The 6,967-nt window shown below is 45.1% G+C and overlaps 1 pseudogene; it reads right to left on the bottom strand.

Annotated features, from left to right (window-relative positions):
- Positions 1-5,067: 5,067 nt before the first annotated feature.
- On the bottom strand, positions 5,068-5,905 carry LOC114707453 (annotated as a pseudogene).
- Between the last annotated feature and the right edge of the window lie 1,062 nt (positions 5,906-6,967).

The raw sequence follows: 6,967 nt of genomic DNA, 5'->3' as shown, positions 1-6,967 counted from the left end.
AGAAAAGCTCACCAACCGATTAATACCAATTGGTCAGTTCTGAAAACATATACATAAGTAACATTATACAGAATGAGTAGGTTGTATTTAGGAATATACATATACATATATGCATGTACCAACAACTAATGAAAAAAGACCATTAATTTGAAAGAGAGCAAGGAGGAGTATATGGGAGGGTTTAAAGGGAAAGGAGAAATAATGTAATTATAATCTAAAAGAGAGAGAGAGAGAGAGAGAGAGAGAGAGAGAGAGAGAGAGAGAGAGAGAGAGAAGAAAAAAAAATCTGTGCTCAGATGGGATTGCTTTGGGCCATCCCTGAAGCAATCACAGTCATCCAAAGAAGCTCGTGATACCCAGGCCCAGCTGACACCACAAGCCCAGATACGAACTAGAAAAGGTTGGCCTTAGCAAACCACATACACTAAAACCAAACAAACTAGAGCTATGGTGCTTTTACAGGAGGAGAATGAACAAGTATGCTTAAATGCCCACTTCAAATAAGGATTATCTATCTGTTCACATTGTCTGCTCATAATATCTGGATTAGAGTTGATAAGTTCGAAAAAGCAAAAACCCCAAGTGTCCTGTGTGATTCCGCCTCTATAGTGTAATAAATTGCAACAATTAAAAGAGGTGTGATTTGTAGGGGGGGTGGGGGGATGGGGGGATAAAGGGGTAGGGAGTGGGGGGGTGAAGGAGTGGAGGCGTGTCAGTACTCAAGATTGAATTAGGGGCTTGAGTAAGCTGTAAAAGATCTTCCCATCATATGGAGAGAAAGCTAGCCAGGAAATGAAAGTTAAGCAGAGAAGATGTCACTCTCTGTGACAATGCCATTGTATGAACAACATCTCCACCCCTACTTTTTATTTTGGATTTCGAGACAGGGCCTGGTAAATAAATCTCCTAGATTGGACTTGAACTCATGTTGGAGCTAAGGCAAACCCATAATCCTCTTGTTTTAACCTCCAAAGTAGCTGGAATTATGGGCCTGTGCCACTGACCACCACTATATGAAGAAAGAGTCTACAAAATAACTGACAATTCATAAACAGCACCGAGCTTAGCCAGGCATAGTGGTGCATGCCTTTAATCCCAGCAATTAGGAGGCAGAAACAGACAGATCTCTATGAGTTCCAGGCCAACCCGGTCTACCTAGTGAGTTCCAAAATATTCAGGACCACATGGTGAGTTAAGAAGCTCAAAGATAAAAAATTAAAAAATTAAAAAGCTCAAAGATAAAAAATTATTTCAGATTGTTGGAAACCAAAGAGGTAAGCCACTAAATGCAGCATATAGTTGTAGATTGAATCTGTCCTAAATCAAGACAAAAAAAGGTTACTATAACATTAGATGAATTTAAATAAACTCTGTAGATTAGATAACAATGACAGATTTAGTGGATTTAGATTTAGTGGATATTCTTGGTTATCAACTTGACAACATTGGAAATTTTGCATTTTAATGCAAAATTGGATAGCACACCTGCGAGGGATTTTTTTTTTTTTTTTCTTAATTTGAAGTAGGTATATCCTCTTCTAATCTAGACCTTTGAGGAAGGGAGACATATGACTTTAACCCAGATCTTGAGGCAGGAAGACACACCTTTAATCCTGGCCATACCTTCAGGATATGGAAGAAGGAAGCTTTTGCTCTTTGCCTGCTTGCTCTCACCTTGTTATCAAATCCATTCCTTCCCTGGCATTAGAGCCTAATTCTTCAGGATTCCAAGTGTAGACTGAAGACTAGCTGAGACATCCAGTCTCGTGGACTGGATTCTTGGACTTCCTATTCACAGTCATCCATTTTTGGATTAGCTGGACTGCAGCCTGTAAGTCATTCTAATAAATCCCCTTTCTATATATAAAGAGAGATTCATTTTATAAATTTTGTTATTCTGAGAACCCTGACTAGTATACCAGAGTATTCCTGATTTTGGAGTTTCCACATTGATGGCTGAGAGTGTGGTCCTATGGTCTTTAGCCATCTAGGTATATAAAAGGTCCTGGGTTAGAGCTAGCACCTTGAAAAGGAGGGAAGAAGGGAAAGAGGGTAGCAGAGAGATAGGGCACCATTGTCCTGTTTTCTTGGCATTAAAAATTGAAACACAATTGATGCAACTTGCTTTGACACAGCATGGACAGGTAGCTGGACAGATAAGCAATGACACATAAGTAGTTGGATGGGTGGAAGCCATAGTATCCAGTGTTTTACTTAATAGAACAATTTCACTACATCTGGTATCAAGCTACCAAGGAATCCAAAGAAGAGGCAGGAAGATGCTGCTCACAGTCTGGTTGGGTCTTCCCTCTTTGGTTAAACTTTCTGAAATAGCCTGCTAGATACTGTGAGGTCCTGCCCCACCGGGAACTTAGGTCACCTGTGAAGAGGTGGCCTGGAACCAAGGAAAGGTAAGTGCGAGCTGCTCGCCTGTTCCCCAGCCTCCCTCTTACCCGGAGACAAGTCTCCTTTATTGTTAGCCAGTAAGCCTCTTTTATAGCAAAAACCTCAGAACCCTAGGAGGGGGTGAAGGAACCAACCGATCATTTTAAAGGTCACCCTATTTACAAATTATTTGTTCACTGACATCATCTCTTGTTTTTAGTATCTTAGCATAAATAACTTGAGCTAACTTCCTCCCTCACCATTTGTCTTTAATCTCCATACAAACAACCTAAGCTAACTTCCTCTTGGCCATCCTTTGTATCTATTCTCTGCATAAACAGCTTAAACTAACTTCTAGCACCATTTGTATCTACTCTCAGTGAAGACAGCTTAAAGCTTAAGCTCTATTTGTCTAACTTTCTCTTGGCACCCTCTTTGCAGCCCATGTATGCCTCACAGATTCCCGCTTTTTGTTTTTTAAATAAGGTGGGCTGTTTACCTGTTTGGCATTCCTACCGCCCCCTCCCCCACCCCCCCATTCCCCCACCCCTTCGCCTCTCTTTTTTTTTTTCAAGTCAAACCCAACATTTATTGAGAACACAGAAAATCAGTTGACAGATCAGCCCTACTGTCCCTGAGTGATTTAGTTATGAAGCAAACACAGTATAGGTTTTTCAGTCCTAACACTAGGTAAAAATTTTAGGGGATTTCTCTAAAAAGTCTCTTTTTACCAATATGGTGGGCAGGAGAAAAAGGCTTTTACTATCTGAAGTACTGACATGAACATCTACAGAGAGAAGAGTTAAGAAACCAGTTAAAGGTACAAATAGAGAGTTATCCTTCCCTACTCCTACCCCCAAAGACAGCTGATGAGTTCCAAAAGGAGGCTGTTTTAGTCACATTAAGGAATTACTAGAATCAGTCCATCTTTGAGTCCAGTCCCATGGAGAATTGTAGTCCCACACCTCTGAAGAAGGTGGGTGCTGAGTTATCCTTATCATACATGGTCATCAGTGTCCATTATGCACTTAGCCTCCAGCACATACTTCTCCTAAAGCTCCTTATCGGGGACTAGGGGGGCCCAGCCCCTCAATAGTCCCCTCCCAGGGTCCGGGAAGAATCTACAACCAGCTGATAATTAATCTTTGATTAAAGGAAATGAATCTATGTACATGAAATTCCTTAGCCCATATACTTTATTATTCTGTGTCAGTTACAAGCATATACTCTGCTCTCATATTTAGCTCTTTTCTTGCCCAATATCTCTTTACATTTATCTGTTGTCCCCTCTAGGTTCTATCTTAATTCCTTCATCTAGTTCTGTCCCTTCTAGGTTCTCATCCATCTAGTTCTTCCCCATATCAGTTCCTCTCCCATCTCCTCTCTCGTCTTGTTCTTCCTCATCTTGTTCTTCCCCATCTGGCTCTTCTTCATCTTCCATCTCGTTCCTCTAGTACTCTCTTCTAGCCCTTCAATCTAGTACTTCCCCATCTCAGTTTGTTCCTCTCAAGTTCTTACCCATCTAGTTCTTCCATTCTCTTTTCTCTTCTCCATTCTGTGCCCTGGAAGTCCCGGTATATAAAGGGAGGTTCCGAGCCAAATTGTGTAAAGCTATTACTTAAGGTCCACCTGACCTAGGCAATGTCTCCTTGTGGAATTTACCTTAAGTCAGGAGATTCACATGTGGGCTGTTATCATTGTTATCCTCGGAAGTTGGGTGCCCACCTGGGTGGTGTTTCCTGTAGTCCTTGAAAGTAGCTAAGGTTCCAGAGAAAGCCTTTCCTGAGGCTGTTATCCAAATACCTGGAATGTGTATGTCCAGAGAGTGATCGGTCCACACTGTTAGCCCTTCTTAGGGAAAAGTCAATTGGGAAAACTATGAAGGCACACATGATTTTCATAACAGAATACAGCTGATATATAACAAGCCAAGTAACACCAAAAACTCCTTGGAACTTGGCTTCCTCTGGAGGAAATCCTTGATCCCTCCAGGTAGTGACTTTGCCATAACCAGCTGAGTTCTTACGATATATTCTTGTGGCCTGCAGCAGCTCCTCGTCCAGGGCCCAGCAAGTGCTCATCTCCAAGCTGTCAACGTTGCAATGGAAGGGCAAACTCTCCCCTTCCAAGAACGTAGAGGTCCTGGGATTTGAGGGAGCTACACGCTGGAAAGCAGTCTTTGATGAAGGAGAAGTACACATGGGCACAGCCTGGCCAATGACATCCATCCTCCCACTGGATTGCAGACCCCAGGAAGACCTGGAGGAAGATATAAGCAAGGGGAAGCTACCATTACAAATGCTGAGCTGTTCCCAGGAACTGTGGTCCAGGTTATTGATTGAGGTAGAAAAGGTCAGTGTCCTCATGGATGTAGATCCAAAGCCAAAAGATGCTGGCCCAAGTGAAAGCTGGGGACTTCTGCAGGAGCATAGAGCAGAGGTATGCCATCTGGCTGGTCCACATACAGCCTTTCTTAGTAAGCATACATTGAGAAGTAGAGGTCCAGTGGGGCTTCGCTCAGCAGCAGCAGCGGCAGCAGCAGCAAAGACAGTTTTAGCCGCCAGCCCTGGGGTGCTGGACGTCGCTTTTGCCATTGGCTGTGCATGTGAGGGCTGCAGTGGAAGAGCAGGTTGGTCTTGGCAGTGGGGTGCGGCCACACCAAAGGCCATCTCGGTATAGTCACTATTGTCCCCAGGCTCCAAGGACGTTGAGGAGCCAGTAGTGGGGCCCTGGGAAGTGGTAGCGGATACTGGAAGCAGGTGGTAGATTTCTCCTGGGGTGTGTGTCAGAGGCTGCTGTAGGGAAGATAGGGAGGCAGAAGGATGTGGGGGCAGCGGTGGTGTGGGAACGAGATCTCTGGGCTGTAGCAGGATCCAGGAAGAGCAGGACGACCATCAGCTGGAGTACCACCATCTGATGCCACAATAGCATACACTGGCAGCTCACGTAGCCAGGGCTACTCTTTATCAGGAGGGTTTAGCTCCCGTAGTTTGTGTTGCTGAATCTCACATACAAGTGTGAAGGCATCCTCCACACCCTGCTGGGTCCTGGCTGATGTTTCGATGTAGGGGATGCCATAGCTGCGGGCAAGGTCCTGGGCCTGCCAATACTTAACAGTATGAGCGGCCAGGTCATACTTGTTCCCTACCAGCACCATTGGCACATCATCCAAATCCTTCACCCGCTTGATGTACTCCCTGTTCTGATGAATGTCTTCAAAGGACTTGGTGTTATTAACGGCAAACACACAGAGGAAACCCTCTCCTGTGCACATGCATGGTCCCAGATGGCACAACATTCCTCCCGACCCGTTGTGTCTAAGATATCCAGCAGACATGTCTCCACATCAATGACCACCTGTTTCTGATAGAAATCCTCTATGGTGGGGTCACATTCATCCACAAAATGATTCTGGATCAGCTGGATGGTCAGGGCACTCTGTCCCACACCTCCAGCATCCACCACCGCAAGCCTGTATTCTGTCATCATGTTTTGTAGGGACTGTCACTCCAGGAGCTCCTGCCCCACAAGGGGCACGAAGGAGTGGCTGGGGAGCAGAACGCCCTGACTGGGGCCCGATGCAGGTGTCCTTGTAGCCCTGAGGCCAGAGCACGATGGCCACAGGGTGCAGAATAACTGAATATGAGGGCTAATTCCCCCTTTTGTTCTATTAAAACAAAAACATGTTTAAGTTTAACAGATATTTATCAGAGGATATTTGGCTCTGGGGTTAACTCCCTGCGTTTGAAAAGGGAGTACCTTTAGGAAGAGTTGAATGCTTTGTAGGTATGGACTATCTTTTAAGGTCAGTATCCTAAATCCCAATGCCAGCTTGTTGGCTCGATGGTTTCCCCTGGACAGAAATCCTGCGAGCCCAGAATGCCCCCTCATATGTTGTATGGGCATTCCCATCCCTCCAGTAATCCCTTGAGGGCAATCATTAACTACGTATTTTGTTGGACTTGATCTATGAACTCTGATGGGGGTTTGTTGGGTTTTTTGTCTTACCCCTGCTATGGGAGATTTGGTAGGCCCTTCATGTAATTTGTTCTAGGCTACAAGCCCTGTTTGTCCAACGTGATCACGGTAAGGACCATGCACGACCCCCTGTTGGACCCCTGTAAAGTACCCTTCAGCTGTACCTGCTAGCACACCATAGGTAATAGGGATAGGGGGGTTGGCCACCCGATTGGCCTCTACCCTGGTCCGGCATTCCTCCTTATCTTTAGCCTCCCAGGGGTACCACTCTAGAGGCCTATTAGGGCTGGGGGCCAAGTTTTCCCCTGACACATACCTCCAAGTGAGGAGCTGGTTGTAGGGGTCCATATCACAGAGATCTCTCCTTAATGCTATGTATGGGGTTTGAGTGGCCTCAACCCTGGGGTCCCAAGGTGGAAGGCCAGAATCCCTTGAGGTCTAGGGCTCAGGTGCAGTGATTTTTACTTTTGCTTTAACCTCTACCATATATTTCTCTGTGTATCTCTCATGATCCTCGCCAAATTTGGCCCAATTATTTTTTTCTTTATTCTCAGAACTTTTCCAGTCCTTTTTGGCCCCTGAGCCGGGGGGGGGGGGGGGGGGG

Source organism: Peromyscus leucopus, chromosome 16_21 (assembly GCF_004664715.2).
Source record: "Peromyscus leucopus breed LL Stock chromosome 16_21, UCI_PerLeu_2.1, whole genome shotgun sequence".
NCBI classification, from domain to species: Eukaryota; Metazoa; Chordata; class Mammalia; order Rodentia; family Cricetidae; genus Peromyscus; species Peromyscus leucopus.
This window is presented reverse-complemented; position numbering and strand designations above follow the sequence as displayed.